Source organism: Protopterus annectens, chromosome 2.part2 (assembly GCF_019279795.1).
Source record: "Protopterus annectens isolate FY-2018-M chromosome 2.part2, PAN1.0, whole genome shotgun sequence".
NCBI lineage: Eukaryota > Metazoa > Chordata > Ceratodontiformes > Protopteridae > Protopterus > Protopterus annectens.
In genome coordinates this window covers 641,830,202-641,848,762 of record NC_056730.1, presented here as the reverse complement: position 1 = coordinate 641,848,762, position 18,561 = coordinate 641,830,202, and the positions used below count along the sequence as shown (strand labels likewise).

Sequence of the window (18,561 nt, the reverse complement as noted above, 5' to 3'; positions counted from 1 at the left end):
AATACATACTCAGACCTAACAGTGGTGTAAACAATGCTACACTGACAATCAGAGCTTTGATGCATAATGTCTGCTCAGATATACCTACAAAGATGTAGTTACACTTCCTTGTTGACAACTTGCTATTATTGCTACACTGCTATAGTGTCACCCTGTGCATCAGCACCATGTTAGCCTGTCCCTCCGTCGATAATGCAGATGACCGGAGGCGGCACAGGTATCATCATATGTACAGGATATTTTGTTGTTTGCCAGAGCCTGACAATGACCCATCCAATCAACATGTCTGTGTCTGTGTGTGTGTGTGTGTGTGTGTGTGTGTGTGTGTGTGTGTGTGTGTGTGTGTGTGTGTGTGTGTGTGTGTGTGTGTGAGGGATAACAGTACAGCATGGGCCAATGTTGATGTAGTGTGTGTGTGTATGTGTGAGCCCTAGTAGTTTGCTTAATGTGTGTGTGTCTGCATGCACACAGCTCCACCATGTGGCTGCCATATATGGTGGTTTGTGGGACAGGCACAGACTGTACCTGCTTGGCTGTACAGATCACTGTCTCTGGCCACGGACACAGTACCTGTGCCTGGCAGGGGTGCTACGGACAGTATCGAGTACCAACCCTGACTGGGTACTGTCATCAGAGGCAGAGGTATGACGACTGGACCCATGTCCCTGCTGGTCTACTGGGACGGACAATGGACAGGCCTGCCCCAGCATTGCTGGGGCTGGTACTGCCACTACAGGAGTGGCTGTGAGCTATGGGCCATCCGCGACTGCTGCCAGCTGTTGCTGTCATGCATCCGTGTCGACGTTGCAACTGTCCAGCACGGTCCTGGCTCGAGGAAGACATGTTGTAGAGGGCATCTATTGTCTCCCCCCAACATCTATCAATGACCTCGGTGTATGTCCGGATGGTACCGGCAAGGTCATGGATGCTGTCATTGATAGTGGTGTTATGTGCCCTCTGCGCCCTAAGTCCCTGCCTGGTGTACCGTTCCATACGTGCCTGAGCCTGCATTACAGCCCGGAACATAGTGGTCGTCGTAAGACCTGTGAGGGCACGCCTGCCAGGGACAATACATCCAGTGGTGCTCCCCCGAGAACCCCTGGACCTCCGCCTATGTGGTACCGTTCCGGGTCTACGGCTGTGGCTGCTGTGAGGGGATGCACGTGCCATGGGTACCACACTCTCCTGGTCAATGCCAACTGTATGCTGTCCCTCCCCTATGGCCATTGGTGGTGAGGGATGTAATGGCAGTATGAGTGTGCGCATAGATGGGGTTGAACGCTGTGTACTGTCGATTGGTGGACCAATGACAGACCCTGTCAAATCTCCCTGTGCCAAAATACATGTGTCATCATCACCACTATCCATGGCAGTGGCTTCAGGTCACCTGCTGCTTTCGCCAAGCCCTATCTCAGCACCTGTGAGAGGAAGACAGGAAACACACGTTACGGTCTGCGCATGCACACATGAACACATGCACACATGCACACATGAACACATGCACACAGGAACACAGGAACACATGCACACAGGAACACAGGAACACATGCACACTCCTCACTACAGCAGATACACACACACAACAGAAATCCAGATCATACTCAATACTGGTTGAAGGTGGGTGACAGTATCACAAGGCAAACAGTCACGCACACGTGTCAGCATGCAGAATAAGTGCTGATCAAGTCCATGCAGTGTGAGTGTAGACAGCCATAATTAATGACAGTGTACATGGCTGTGGTGCATGTGTGTACATGTTCAGTGATTGCCTACACTCTGGAATACAATGTGTACAAGGACATGACATTTCTGTGCAAGTATTATAAGCTCTGCAATGTCCTGTGCACCATCACACACAAGTATACATACCATGGCTGCATGTGTTATCTGTGTGTCACATGGATTTCCATGTCTGATTGCAGTGTCTGTGTCTATAGCAGATAATTGTGGACACAGGTGTAGCACATGCATGCTATGTACACACACGGGATGAGTGGTGCATGTATATGTGATGGGATACCAATCCTGGACATGGCCATTGTAACACTATGGGGTGTAGTACCATTAGCCATCATCATCATCATGCATCATGTGGTTACTCAAGACCACTAAAGTGTGCTAGACCACCGCCTAGCATGCTGTACCTGAACCGCAGTGCCGTGGCTAAGTTCACAATTACACAGCCACGTTGCACAAGGGTGTGTGAGGTATCCAATAGGGAGCATTGCCTAACATGACTGTGTTATGTGTTGAGGAGTGTTGCACAGCTCCATGCTAGGCCCCTACCCCTCAGGTATATTATGTGTGGTGTGTGGATGACGTGGGATACTGAAGTGTGACCTGGCAGCGGGTGTCCGGTTACACTATGTGTAGCATGTTGAGGTGTACTGCGTATGACAAACGTGTTATGTTGTGTACATGTGTGTCAACTATGCCTATCCAATGTGCAGTACAGTGTTGCCACATTTGTGTCAAATTATCAGTATTGCACACAATAGGCAGCACAACTGCTAAACACAGTACACATCGCATACATGCATAATCTAACAATACAGGTAACAGTAGTCTACAGCTAGGACACGTTACCTGCATGCTCCATGTCACCATGCTGGGTGGCTCCAGCCTCCATGACGACACATGCATGATGTTGTTGCTGTAGACCAGGAGCCACCACACTTAGCAGCAGTTCCTCCACTCTGGTGAGGGGGGGATGTATGGCCACCCACCACCTGTGGCAAGCTGTTGTCTGTGGATATCAGCCACACTCCGCCGGACATGTCTAATTAAATCCCTGCAGTGATGGCGTACCTGCTCATATGTCCGGTTATGCATGCCTATGTCATTTACCTGACAAACAAGTTTTTGCCACAGTGCAGTACGCTGCGGCTGGTGCTGGCGGCCCTGGAAAACAGCAGGGTATAGTGCTGAACCAGGCTGTGGTGGATTTCCTGTTCCTCTGCAGCTGTGTAGCAGGGATTCCTGTGATGAGCCATAATCCTGGAAGACAAGTAAACGATATGTGTGAGCAAGTCATGTGGGACACTTAACATTATACAGTACAGATATCAGTTAACTGCCATATATAGCATCTGTTCGTCTGTCAGAGGATACACACATTCAGTACCACATATCAGTGCTCAGTCCACACCTGGCTGACAGTGCCTGCCACACTCCATCTGACACACCAGTATACACCAGTACTCGGCTCACTGTTTGGGATCCAATGCAGAGCCTTGCCAGGGGGGTACATATCAAGCTAATGCATGCAGAAATATGTCATTCATTGCAATGAATGTGAAGTACAGTTACAGTATAACCAGTAACCCACCCTAGTCGTTGATGCCATACCCCTACCTAACATATGTGCACAGTTGTTAATATAGCTGGCATACTGCTGTAACAGAGTATACATGTTGCTAGGTACACACGCAATCCCTGCATCACACGTGATTGTGGACATGGTACAGGCATCATTACACACACATCAGACATTCATACAACACACAAATGTATGCTGACACAGATGAGCATTTGCTATGTACCTTACAGTACTGTGTGCCCCTACTTACAGATACCTATGCCTGAGGAATGTAATCTGTGTAGACTACAGGAAACACACAAGACAGTGTTACCAGGAAATGTGAACATACACCATACTGTGCTGTTTAGGCCTACAGCTTCAGGTGGTACAACAGTTCAAATGTCGGCTGGATTCACCAGCAGTACCACTTACTGAGCATACATGTATTGCTTCAGCCTATGATGGGACACCACAGTCGTACACAAGGAACTACGTCACAACATATACCATCCTACTATGTCTGCATCCCAATAACTGACACATCTTTCTCTGGCCTCACACTTAGGACACAAACGACCATAACAGAAACAATCTCACACGTAGCTATCACACCGTCACAGACCTTGCACACATTCACTGTCACACTCATTCCACCTCACATAGCAGGTATTGCACTGTGTACATGTCTGTGTGCATTGTGTCATAAGTAGGTAATACGCTATTGTCCCTGGGGCCTACAGCAGCCTAGCCATATGCTACCCTGGCCTTTGACACACATGTAAATAGATTTCACTTCCTCCTGTCAACTGGATACACAGAGGTGTTTCCCAGGACGTGTTACCTACCCCCCAGACAATCATCAGGGGTATGTCTGACATCTGCTACTGAGGAGCCTTGTTTGTTCATGCTGGGTGGTTTACTCCAGAGTATGGCATATATGCCAATAGGAGCCTATCCCTCCAGCATGTGCTGTTTAGTGAGGTTCCGGGGATTAGGGACCTAGGCCGTGTATCCCAGTGGGATTGTGAGGTGTTGACATGGTGGTTGTCTGACTGCTATGGGTGTGGCATACCTCTGTATGCTTGGCAGAGGTAACCTCTGGGTGGCCGGTATGCAATGCACTGTAGCTGTGGTTATGTCAGTCAGTCTGCATAGGGTATGTGTTTCAGGGCAGTATTACCCTTTGTGAGGTATGTCTGTGGCCTTTCCACTTGCTGTAGTTGTCATGTGAGGTACATACCACATGGGGCATTGTGATGAGTACAGGGGAACACTGACCTATATTTCCGTACATGACACATCGTTTGTGATGACACGTACCATGTAGACAGATTACAAGACTAGTGTGGCACTGTGAATATCAAAGGGGAGGCTGCTGTCCACCTGTGTCCCATGTTCCCTTCTGACACCTTCAGTGTTAGTCAGGCAACCACCTATCTGGTAGTTAGTGGGTAAAGTGTTTTGGAATGGGGTATGGCACTGCAGTATCAACACTGGTGTTCAGTCCATGCCTTGGTCACCAGGCACCTGTTGCAATACGTCTGACCCTGTGTCTCCCTCTCACTATATATATATATATATATATATATATATATATATATATATATATATATATACATATATATTTATATATCTCTCTATATATACATATCTATATCTATATATATATATATATATATATATATACAGATATATATATATATGTATGTATATATATATATATATATATATATATATACATATATTTATATATATCCATAGATATCCATATATATCTGTATATATCTATATATATCTATATATGTATATATCTATATATCTACATATCTATATATCTGTATATATATATATATATATATATATGTATATATCTATATATATACATCTATCTATCTATATATATATATCTATATATATATATATATATATATATATATATATATATATATATATATATATATATATATATATATATATATATACACACATATATATATATATATATATATATATATATATATATATATATATATGTGTGTGTGTATATACACATGTGTGTGTGTGTGTGTGTGTGTGTATATATACACACACATACTTGTAAACAGCCACTGCTGTACATATATATGCACATATATGCACATATACTGCCCACCTTTCATGGTGGGAATATCAATTATGGAACAGTTGTGAGACATACAATTATGTAATAATATTGCACAGTGTTGTGCAGAATGCATTTCGCTGTCCTCAGGCCGTATAGCCGTAGCATACCTCAATGGCTGTAACTCAGTCCCACAGCATTTAACCACTACATGACATATACCTGCACTGCTTGCTGTTTTCAATGCCACACACTACAACCTACATAGATATGTGCACATAGCAACCTTCAAATACATATATATGTCCAGCCTTCATATATATATGTCCCTTGCCCTATGCACATCTGCATATACATATAGATACGGACTGCTACCACATAAGGAGTGTTCATAGAATGTAGAGTACCCTTCAGACACATCATTCAGATGCCAGCAAATACATCTGTGTTACATACCTTACTTTTGTATTTCTCACCTCAGTCTGTTGTACCTGTTGATGTTTTTTTTTATTTGTTTAGGTTGGTGTCTTCCACAGCCTCTTGGTTTTTTTTGGTTTTGGTTGGTTGGTGTCCCCAACCGCCTCTGTTTTTTTTTTTTTTTTGTTTTGGGTTAGTCTCTCCAGCTGCCTTTGTTGTTATTTATTGGGTTGGTCACCAACTGCCTCTGTTTGTTTGTTTGTTTGATTTTTTGTATGTCTGTATGTCTCTCTCGCTCGCTCTCTCTCTCTCTCCTGTTGCTGCAATAATATTATTGCAAGTGTGGAAAGCAAGTACAGGCTGCTTTTGTAGGTATCTGCACATGTGCATGTGATGGCCTCTGCACCAATTGGTGCCCACCATTTAGTAATTGCATGCAGCCTGCTGTGTGGTAATTGCAGTTCTCACTGTGATTTCAGGACACTGCTATAAAATGATAGGTTAGGTAGGCGTAGGCCTTTCAGTTTTGCAAGGTGGAGACCATGCTTGTTTGCTGTGGACATTGTTGTGTCAGTCAGAAGTTTGGTATATGTCTCATATCCGAAGCTGGGTTGTAGCCAGTGAAATGCATGTTGTACTGAAACCTGACTGTTGCTTCTTCCAGTACACTCTTCTCAGTGTGTAAGTTTACTCACACCTCCTAATGCTAACACTGGATACATGGGAGTATGTACTTTCTTTTGGAATTAGGGAATTAACTGGCATACAACAGTAGTTATTGCAATGTATTCCTATGGCTTTCCTATTTTCCCTTTACATTCTCTCCTTGTAATGCATGTTATATTTCTTTATTGCAATGTATTCCTATGGCTTTCCTATTTTCCCTTTACATCCACTCCTTGTAATGCATGTCATATTTCTTTATTGCAATGTACTCCTATGGCTTTCCTATTTTCCCTTTACATGCATTCCTTGTAATGCATGTTATATTTCTTTCAGCACCAAGTTATTGTATATCTGCTGTGGCTTAGTGGTACATCATGCAGACTGGTGAGTCCAAGGTGTGGGGTTTGAGACTGACAAGGGTATTTTATTTTGCTGCTGAGCTATACAAGGGCTTGTCATATAGAGTGACAAAGGCACTTTTAAGCAGTTGTAAGCGAGTTGGCGTGGGTTTGCGCAATGCTTAGCGATGCTAAGTGACGCTTAGCTTAGCTTAGCTTATTGTATTTTAGCAATACTAAGCTAAGCTCATCTTAGCTTATTTTATGTTAGTAATAGTAAGCTCAGCTTGGCGTAGCTTATCATATCTTAGCAATGCTAAGCTAGGCGCACACATGCGCACACTGGTGCAAACCCGCTGACTACTGTTTACAAGTGCTCACTTCCGCTAACCCCAGTGCTCATGTCTTTGACAGAAAAGTAAATGGGGAGATAGGAATGTGGTGATGAAGGGTGCTCAAAGAAGGGAAGACAGTAGGGAAACTAGCATGGGATGTACACAGTGGGTGTGGAGAAGGTCCATAGCTGCCCATTTCTTTACCAGCGACAGCTGTGCATATGCAATACATTAGGTGGGATATTTGAAACCTTCCACCCCTGAGAGAATGGTGAGGACATCTAAGTATGTTGTATTACCAATTATGAATATCAGGCACATGCACTGTTTGTGAACTGCTATACTGTCATTAGTACGTTACTCACATCTGAACAGTTTGTGGTTTGTGTAGTCATTAGCACAGTCTGCTCAGGATGACTGGACATATTTCTGTACTGTGTATGCCTAGCTACTCCCTTGGGTGTGCCTGACTACATGGGTATATAGTACCTTTGGGTAGGGGTGCAGAACTGCAGTGTGCATTATTTATTATTGTGTGATGTTTATCTTACTGAACATGCAGAGTTGCTGTGTACCTGTAAGTCTGTGAAGGCTTGTAGTTTGTCTGAGTAGCTCCCACCTGTGGACATATCCAGATGGTAGACAGAGGTCAGCCTAGTATTCTTTGACTGTGCACCACAGCAGTCTTTTCAGCACCTGAACAATGGCATTGTCACAGGTGGTTGCTAGCACTACATGGCTACATACTTTGCTATTTCTGTGTTGTACTTCTACATAAGGGCATGCTTGTGGGATTCATTCTACAGTTATTTGCAGAGTGTGTAACAGCAGACAAGCTGATATGCCTGTGTGTTTCTGACTCTTCCAGGCCTCAGATACTCTCACATATATATTTGAACAGCTTCAGGGAAAGGTACATATAACAAGGATACACCTGTCATATAGTACAGACATTTTGCAGTTCAGACTTTGGGTGATTCAGAGCATTTCTATTACTGCACCTTTTCTGACGTGCAAGCGGTGTCTACTCTCACTTATTAACATTTGTTATTAAGTGAGATTCAACACCTTTCTGCCTACTGTTAGTACATTTCACAGGGAGTCAGAGGGGCACAGCTAACATTTGTTTACAAATCAGGGTCATCACTGTAGAGCAGTCACTGTTGGGAGGTCTGGCCTGTGACCTATGCAAATATGCCAGTGTTTATCCTGCCCTAATACTGTGTGGGGTGTGTAAGCTGCTACTGTAACCTTATTCCCTACTTGCATGGCTGATTCTCTTTTCACAGTCATGTCATGCAATTCAACAACACCTGCTGGTTAAGGCCCACAGAACAAGATTTGTGTTATGCCATTCCTATTTTCACTTTACATTCACTCATGATAATGCATGATAAATTGCTTTCAGCACTATGTTATTGTATATCTGCTGTGGTGTAGTGGTACTTCATGCAGACTGGTGAGTCCAAGGTCCCAGGTTCGAGACTGACAAGGTTTTTTATTTTGCTGCTGAGCAGTACAAGGGCCTTGTCATACAGAGTGACTAAGGCACTTTTAAGCAGTTGTAAGCGTGTTTGTGAGACGCTTACCAATGCTTAGCTAAGCGCACACAAGCTCACACTCGCGCACCCCTGCTAACTACTGCTTAAAAGTGCTTATTCCCGCCCCAGCTAATTTCTTTTAAAGAAAAGAAAATGGGGAGATAGGAAAGTGGTGAAAAAGGGGGCACAGAGAGGGACAGACAGTAGGAAAACAAGCTCGGGATGTGCAGGAAGGGTGTAGGGAAGGCCCATAGCTGCCCATTTTTTTAACAGCAACAGCTGTGCATATGTTGAAAATTTGGAGTGAGTTTTGAGACCTTTCACCCCAGAGAGAGGGGTGAGGACAACATAGTTTGTTGCATTGCCAATTAGAATTATCGGTGTACATGCCCTGTGGACATGTGTGCAAAATGGGAAGCTATGTATGGGGCGTAATTTTTTTCGGATACAGATTGCCCTTTTTTTTTTTTTTTTTCAGGTGAGAGTGGTAAGTGATTTAGGGGAAGTAGGTATATTTGGAGAGGTAGGTTGGGGAGGTAAACAGACAAGACAAACAAGACGCATACAGGGGCGGAATTTGACACATGGGGTGGGTGAACACAATTGATGGGGAAGGTTGTTTGGAAATCGCAAGCCCATGAGCCCACAGATGGCAACAGTGGAACTGAGATCCCCAACCATGGGCAGTCACCACTAAACCTTCACAGGCCCGGGGGTGGCTGTGCTGGGGGCTGAGTAGGATGGGCAGGCTCACCCATGAGACGCACCACTCTCGCCTCAAGCTGGCGTAGGGGATCAGCGACTGAACGCTGGATCTCCCTACGCACCACAACCCGGACCCTTCGAAGGGTGACAGGTGGCCCTTCTCCGCCCACTCTTGCACGGGGGGGGGGAGACGAGCCCCGTCCCCTGCAGCGCTTCCACCCGAAGGTGGCACAGGACCAATGGAAGAGAGGAGTCCGGGCTGGGCACCAGAGTCACTGGTGCCAGGTGCACTCGCCAGCTGAAGAGGGACAGGTGGGTCCGCTCGGACCTGCCTTCCCATACGTTCTGTGATTAGGTGTGTTTCATTACAACGTAATCAACAGCATTCCAGATTAGTTGTAACAGCATGCAGTAATATTCCCATTAACCCAACACACCACAGTTACAACAGTTGAACAGCAAACATAAAACATGCATATATTGAACAACAGTGGTTATTCCAACCACATGCAGGGATGATTGTTAGCAACAGACCACCATGAACGTGGTGTTTGAACAGGGCACATGCATCAACATGAGTGCAAATATTTATAGAACAATTGGACATATATCCCAACAAATATTTAAGATTACACATACCCATTGAGGTGTAGAAAAAACCTCCGTTAACATCTTATAAACACTTTTACTCTACACTACATTCCTAGTGACTGCAGGTGTATATTCCCTACATGTATTATTACACTTGCCACCATGCATTAGGTTGTGTAGTGGGTTTGGCTAGTTCAATCTATACTTGACCTATATCTCACATACTAACTGTCCAGGATGCAGATGTTACTGCTACATATTTCATGGTTGCATTTATATTTCTTTATCTACATATCTGGATGTTTTCACATGACATTTTCACTTCTAATTGTACAGTACCCTGCATTTATTAAAGCACACTTACATTTCTGGGGAACATATTAGCATGCTACTCGTGTGCCATATTTACTTATGCATGCCAGCCAGTAACTGACTGTTGAGGACTGTATATTTACTTCACAGCTATTAGAACTTCCATCACCCACTTTAGATGGGACTACAGAACTCTGGGTTGCCAGCACTTTCTAACACATTACTATTTGTATAATGCAAGGGTACAACAACATTTCATACTAAGTGAAACAGACTCTGGGTTTTAGACTTTTATTAATGACATTACACACTTTTCCACAGGCTCACTCCTTTATTTGTTTTAACGGTATATATGGCAGACATGTTCATGACATATTATACCTTTATTAGTAGGTTAGCACACTCTTTTTTCAGGCTCACTCACATATTCTTTTATATGACAGTGCCTGCAGAGATATTATTCCAGACATTTGTTACCTTTCTTAATGGGTTACTACACTCTTTTTCTGACTCTCTAACGTTTTTATCTGACAGTACATGCAGAGGACGTATTCAGTCCATTTTATGGCTGTATTATTGGACTACAACACTTTCTTTCATGCTCTCTCCCATATTTTATATAACAATACATGCAGAATAATCACTAACCTGCCTGGTGGCGCAGCCTTAGCAGCCTATCAGCATAGGCTTGCTGATTCATAACACGGTCACCTGCAGCTGTAAAGTAAATGAAGGGATATTGAGACATTCCTATCCGTTATACATACTCCATTTTAAATTCTTACATACTGCATTCCATGGCTACATACTCAGTACTGGGGCATCCTGCATCCCATGGGCCTCCTGTATCCACTGGTTCAGGCAGTCCTCCTTTCGTCTCTTCAGGTCCGCATGGTGGTGACGGACATGCTCACCAGTCTGAGGAATGCCTGTGGCACTGGTGAGGTCACGAGCTAACCGGTTCCAAGCCTCTGCCTTGTACTCCGTCCCTTGGAACTGGCCCTGCAGGAGTCCTGCCTCATGACGGTGGACTAGGAGCCAAACCATGTATTTGGACTCCTCGATGCCCCATCTCTGCGCTCGGAAGCGCGCTCCCTCTCCAACACCAGACATTCTGACTGCAGATGTGAGCTACAATCAGTTATGGAGTGTATTCCCGCCTGTGGGTCTTAAATATGCCGCATTTCCCACACTTTTTTGTGATTGGCCATTTTGTAAAATTCCAGGCTGACTGCAGACCTGCTTAGTAATGGTTAAACTACCATTCCTAAGTTTATGAATGTTAATAGTGGCTGTTTTCCCTATGTTGTCATGGCTTAGTGGTTCCCTACTTTGATTACGATGCAAAGGGTCCTGGGTTCAAACCTTGTCATTCTTTTATTTTAATACTGTCTAGGCAGGCTAGGGGGTGTGGTTGCGTTTAAGCAACTTAGCTCTACGTTGCTCCCCTGTGCCCTGGTTGGCACGGTGCGCACATCCGCGCAAACACATTGTGCTGGGTAAAGTGCTTTTAAACTTTGGGCAACTCTGTTGCGCTGGGTAAAGCACTATTACACTATGAGCAACTCTGTTTAGCTGGGTAAAGTGCTATTAAACTATGGGAAACTCTGTTTAGCTTGGTAAAGCGCTATTAAACTATGGGCATCTCTGTTTAGCTGGGTAAAGCGCTATTAAACTATGGGCACCTGTGTTTAGCTGTGTAAAACTTTGCTTAACAGCAGGCTATTATATATCTGGGTCTTTTAAAAATATATATTTTGTTCACTGATACATTGGCCATGTCACTGCTTTTAATAAAATTTTAATCATATATGTCTGGTATTATTTCAAGTACTGATTTAAAACATAAATAAGAAGGGGAGTGGTGGGATTTGAACCATGAAGGCCTTCTCTTTGTGCATACGCTCTACCATTACGCTATTGCTATTTAGATTCATTTGCATAAGTAGTTCTTATATGCTCTTCAATGTCACAATTGCAAACTGTGGTTAAGCAATGGGCACACCTGCGCAAACAAGTGCAAATACGGGCAGCTAAATCGTGGATTTAAAAAAAAATTAATATTTTACGTTCTATAACTCTGATGGGGGTTTACAGTGTCAGGGAGTGTGGTGTTGAGTGCAAGTACATTTGAGCGGACTCACTCTTGTCTGTTGACATTATTCTTTTTAAAACTTTGCAGGGGCGTGGACTTTTAGACTGCTCGGCAGTCGGACACGCCCCCTGCATGCCTACTCAGTCGGTGTAAGAGTTACGGATGAGTCAGGGTGCCCTCATGAATATTCATGGCACGCTGACGACATCCCTTTCAACTGCAGCCTCCGAGTAAGACTTTACAGCTGCAGGTGACCGTGAATCTGGCCCCAAGTGTTTTCTTCAGTTACAAAGGCTTTGATGTAGTGAGTCAAGCTGTTCACAAAATGGCCTTTATTTGATGAAACACTGTGTAGTAGTTTGTTATTGTTGACTATTATATATATATGTTTTTATACATATGCAATGTCAAAAAATTTTGTAGTGTATTTTTAAATTTTCATGACATCACAGTGGCTATTTAAGTAATTTATTTGAAGCATTTTGTCATTGGATGATTTTTGCATGGCAAATATTTAAAGGGTGGTTTCAAGTTTTTTTTATTTATTCTGATGAAGTTCGTGGTGTTAACGAATGAAAGTTTATAGGTTGTGTGGTCTGGTTCCTTCCTGGTCTTTGGTTTGCTGCTTTTTCATTTTTGCAATTTACTTTGCTTACAACTTTTCATTTTGCAAGTTATAAAATTAAAATGTTAAAGATGTTTATTTTCAGCAATGCATGTTACTGACTTTGGCTTACCTTTCAAAGAAGATGACAATGGGGGTAGATTTTAAGTGCAGGTGCAGGGCAGCCATGCTAGGAGATATGGAAATGAAGAGAAGGAGGGAAAGATGTAACCAACATGACTGCACTGCTTTGTAAAGTATACTGAACATAAATTGTAGTAAAAACACACATGAGCCTGGTTCCCTACCTGTCAGAATCTTCAGCCTGCTTAACTTGCGGCTTATTCTGCTTAGCCCCTAGGATTCATCTGAGCTTCTGCTATCTGATCCTGAATTCTGTCACTCCATTTTTTAATAAATCATCTACTGATTTGTCTGAGAATCTGTGGAACATACTTCTTTGCATCTCTGTTATGTCACTCAGCTTTAAATTTTCAGATTGTGTTGGCTTGTTTAACTATTTTTAATGAAAAGTGGTACTCATTTGGATTCCAGGGATCATCTTGATGTTCCTCAATGTTTACATCTGATTTTCCACAGTCCTCTTTCTTTAATACTGTATGTATCAGATTTTCAAGTCTCTGTATAATGCCCTTCGAATGGTCTGTTCTACAAGCTTGCAAAGATGGTGTCTTCTAGAACTGCACACAATATTCATTGAGTGAAGTGCTTGTCACTTAGATATGGGATAGTGCCCTGGAATGATACTGTATTCTTTTATAGCATATTCAAAATTGTTTGAAGTCCCTTAATCTTACTGAATGATACATCTGAATGTCTATATCGTGTGTAAGGAACCAGCTGAGATGATTCAGCCATCTTCTAAGAATGCTCTAGACATTTCCACAAGGATTCATTGAATAACATCTGGTAAAAGGTATGGTCAGGCAAACACAACCAGTTGTAGTTTTCTTCAATTTAAGAAAATAAAAGCAGTACTGTTAAAAGGTGATTCAGTGCTGCGGCTGTATTTGAAATAGCACTGACAATGTTTAATTTGTCTCTTTTTGCGTTATTTTTCAAATTGTGTATAATTAGAAAAGGCATGAATGTTTATAACATAGACATAAAATCCTATATGATCTCACTTATGATCCAACACAACTTTCAATCCTCTTTTAAAGATTACATTCAGTAGCTACACAGGAGTGTGATATTTAGCTTGCTTGCATAATAGCTGAGCTCTGTTGCCATGCTACAGTGACTATGTATTAATTATTAAATGGTATAAAATGTATGGAAAGAAAGGATTTAATATGTAATAGTCAGAAGGTAAGGATACCTTAAGCTATAAGAAGTGGAGCTTAATAATTATTTCACTATTGCAAAACAGTGAATAAAACAATACAAGTGAAATATGGAAGGGAATAAGTTCAGCTAAGAAACATTGAATATATGTATTGTGTTCAAAATGTAAATAATGTTGGTTACAATGTGGTTGGAAACCTGATGACATAAATTGGGGTCTGTAGATTATCAATTTCATCTACAACCTTTATAATATCGGAATTAGGAACAGTTTCCATAAGGCAGTCATTCTCCATGCTGAGCAATTTGATGCTCAGTCTGATAAATTATGTGAACAATTTGCCAAAGTTATAGAACTTTTCCAGTGTTATATAATAATTTTCTTGGCTGCTAAAACCAATGTGCAAATGACACTTGATTTTGGCAAACCTAGAATAAATTCATAGATGACCATTCCCTTTTATTCTGTATCTGTAGGTAGATAGATTTGTCCTACTTTGTCCTAAAAGACTTTCCAAATTCTGTTAATTGAAATACAGTCCCATGCTGTGTGCTTCCAGGTAGTTTTAGGGTGACTGGATTGGCATCACCAGCAGGGAGAGGTGTATCTTTGCAGTCAGAATGAGATAATATCCTCCATTTTGAGGGGGAAAAGTGATTCTCCTGGGGAGGGCTATTATGTATGAAAGTTGTACCACTGTTAAGCATGATTGCTTTTCTATATGATATATATTTTGGAGACCAAGAGATGGGGAAAAAGAACTGGAACATGGGATCTCAAATCATCCCTCTATATTGGCTTTCTGAAAAACCTCTGTTGTCCACAATGATATAAAAATCCGGTGTACTGAGGATGCTGAGATTAAATCAAGTTGCTTGGAGTCTAAGGTATGTCTCAAAATAAAAGAAAGTTGGTAATAATAAATGTAGTGAGTGGGCTGCAGTGTATATTCTGATAAAAGTTGTAGGAAGGGCTTAATAGATGTCACAGAATATAATTGAAAGATGACCTTTTTGTACCAGATATATAAGGAAAAGGACTGATGAAGAAGATAAAACCTAACATGAGCACCAAATGGGAGAACTGATAGAGACAAATCGCTAGTGGGCTCAAGGTGCCTTAAAATTGCATGTATCAACCGATATGGAGTGTTTAGGTGCTTGAAATATTCCATTGCAAGTAGCAATACTGTGCAAATAGCATACAACAATAATAGATGACCACATTCTGACTTATCTAACACCATAGGTATTGTAGGTTCATAAGTCAGGTATACATTATTGACCGTCATATTTTCCCAGGGTGGTGAGGGCTCTACTGAGTAAAGGTCTTTAAAGTTTCTGAGAATTTACCACTTGTTTTGTCAAAAAAAAAAAGCCTAGGAAGAATGAATACCTGCATGATGTGGGAGGGTGTAAAGCACAACCAGTGAGTCTCTAGAGAAATAGGAAGACCACAAAATTTTAATAATTTTCTATTTTTGGTGATGTACTTGCTCACTTGATTTATTTTAGTAAGCAATACTTAGTTGATGAGCAGGTACATCAAATAGAGCTGGATCTGATGACAGAGATTGCATAACAGTGTGGGTTTGGAGTTTTATTACTTCCTCATGGTTGTGTGATTGAGGTGTTAGTGTATTTAAGTTTGTGGGGGATGTCAGGGCTTGCCCTCGGCAAAGAGCAGTTTAAAATATATTTTGGCTTTGTTTTTTGTACTTGGGAACTGCACTGTAGCAATGTCCCATTGAGAAAGTCATTTGGTGAAACACTGGGTTTATCATGAGACATTTGGTCTGGAATTGCTTTATTACCTTATTATAAGTGTATTTTCCCTAGCAAATGGTTGTATATCTATCTTTATATATATATATATATATATATATATATATATATATATATATATATACATACACACACACACACACACACACAGTGTGTGTGTGTGTGTGTGTGTGTGTGTGTGTGTGTGTGTGTGTGTGTGTGTACTTATGTCAGTGCAATATGTGCAGCATGCATTGTTGAGACTGCTTTTGCCAGGTTGGTGATCATTGAGCCTGATCCATCAAAACCTACCTCTCCAAGCACCAATTTCTCCCTTGCATGATCCATGCTCAAGCCCATCTCTCAGTTTCACTGAGTAAGGTTTTGCTCAATCAGTGATATTAGAATCAACGAAGCCCCAACCTAATGATTCTTAACAAACTTATGTATCTACACACATCTCTAACCTAAAATTCTCCCCCATACCCATTGCCACAATAAAAAAACTTTTACTTAAGCTTAAACCCTGTACTCTAGCCCCTGACAATCTACCCCCACACTTCCTGCAGCTAGCTGCAAACTCTGTAGTTTATCCCATCAGCATACTCATTAACAGATCAGTTAAAGAGTCCCTTGTCCCAGACATCTGGAAAAAAGTATTCATTCTCCCCTTACACAAAGGCGGCACCAACACAGACACTACAAACTTTCGACCCATAGCTATTCTCTCACCCCTCTCTAAAATACTGGAAGAATGCATCCATGCCCAACTCCTCAACCCCCTGCTTGAAAATCAAATTCTGTTACCCACTCAGCATGGTTTCAGACCAGGGCACAGCACCACTACAGCCCTCGTCTCCTTCCTTGATACAGTTAACTGGGCATGGGATTCCAGTAAAATAATCGCTTCTCTTTTCCTCGACCTCTCCAAAGCTTTAGATACTGTTTCCCACACTATCCTCCTCGCTAAACTATCTACCCTCCACATTTCCCCACCTGCCCCACAATGGTTCAGTAGCGATCTCGCCAATAGGCAGCAATCCACCAAATGTCAACATTCTTACTCTCCCTTCCTCAATACTTCCACAGGGGTACACCAAGGCTCCATACTTGGCCCTGTCTTATTTAGCATCTTTATTAACAAGTTTCACACCACTCTCCCACAATGCTCAGTAATCCAGTATGCTAATGACTCTGCAATAATATGCACTGCAAATCCCAACTCTGAACTGCAGCAGATCACCCAGAATGCCCTCACCTCTACTGAATCTTGGATGCTTACCAATCATCTTGTCAAAAAAAACGAAACTAGTCATTTTTACCTCTAAGAAAACCACTCCCCTAGATAAAAAAAAAACTCTTCATTATACAAGCCCAAGACAATACCACTGTAGAAGTTGTCCCACACACTAAATTACTAGCTATTATTATAGATGAAAACCTAAACTTTGACCTACACATAAATAGCAACATCAAAAAAACACACCAAAAGCTCGGTATGCTGTACAGGCACCAAAACTTTCTTAGCCTCTCTACTAGACAAAACCTTGCAACTACATTTTTATTACCCTCTCTCCTTTATGGTGCCCCTCTCCTCACTAATATCCAAAATTCTACAAAATCTAAACTTGATATGTGTTACAACAGAATAGCCAAATTTGCCACCAAGGTCAAATTCTCATCCCACCACTGTAACTCACTGACACAATTAGGCTGGTTGGAACTCCCCCACTATCCCTCATTCACCCAGCTAACTACAGCACACAAAATAATCTACTGACCCACAGACTGTCCTGCTCTTTCAACTCTACCTGCCAAATACCAACCCAGCAGGCAACTAAGGTCTGAAAATCATCTACTTCTAAAAGTAGAAAAGCCCACCTTACCGGCTGGGCAACTGCTCTACTCTTTCACCGTCGCCACACTATGGAACTTGCTTCCTCCTTCTATAAGAAACATGGGCAGAACCACCACCTTCAAACAAATACTGAAAAATCATCTCAACTCTTCCTGGCTATGTACCTGCTCTATAACCTAACCTCTTCCTTCTCCTTATATTATAACTAAATTCCTGTGCTTTGTACTACTAGTGACTGATGTTACTTTCTCCATATTTATTATTTTTTTTCTTTCATCACTTGTTGATACTGGTACAATAATTTTGATTAATTTATCTCCGTTTTTACCATTCTGAATTCATCTGGGAACTAACTAAATTTCTGCTTTTATGTATATATTCTGCATATGTTACTGTAATCAAACCAACTAAATTCCTGACATGTATATATTCTGTATATATTACAGTAACCACTATATGTAACACAGTTTCTACTTCTGTACCAATTAATGTTTAATCTTTTTTCTGCATCTATGTTCTTGTCAGAGCTTTTCTCCCTGGGTCTCCATTGAAAATGGGCTATTTTAGGCCCAGTGGACTTTCCCGGTAAACAAATGCAATAAATAAATAAAAATAAAAATAAAAT

The 18,561-nt window shown here is 41.8% G+C and overlaps 1 protein-coding gene across 5 annotated transcripts in view; it reads left to right on the top strand.

Annotated features, from left to right (window-relative positions):
* Positions 1 to 18,561, top strand: part of DYSF (dysferlin) — a 3,914,743-nt gene that overhangs the window by 1,290,026 nt on the left and 2,606,156 nt on the right. The gene's annotated exons all lie outside the window — the stretch shown is intronic.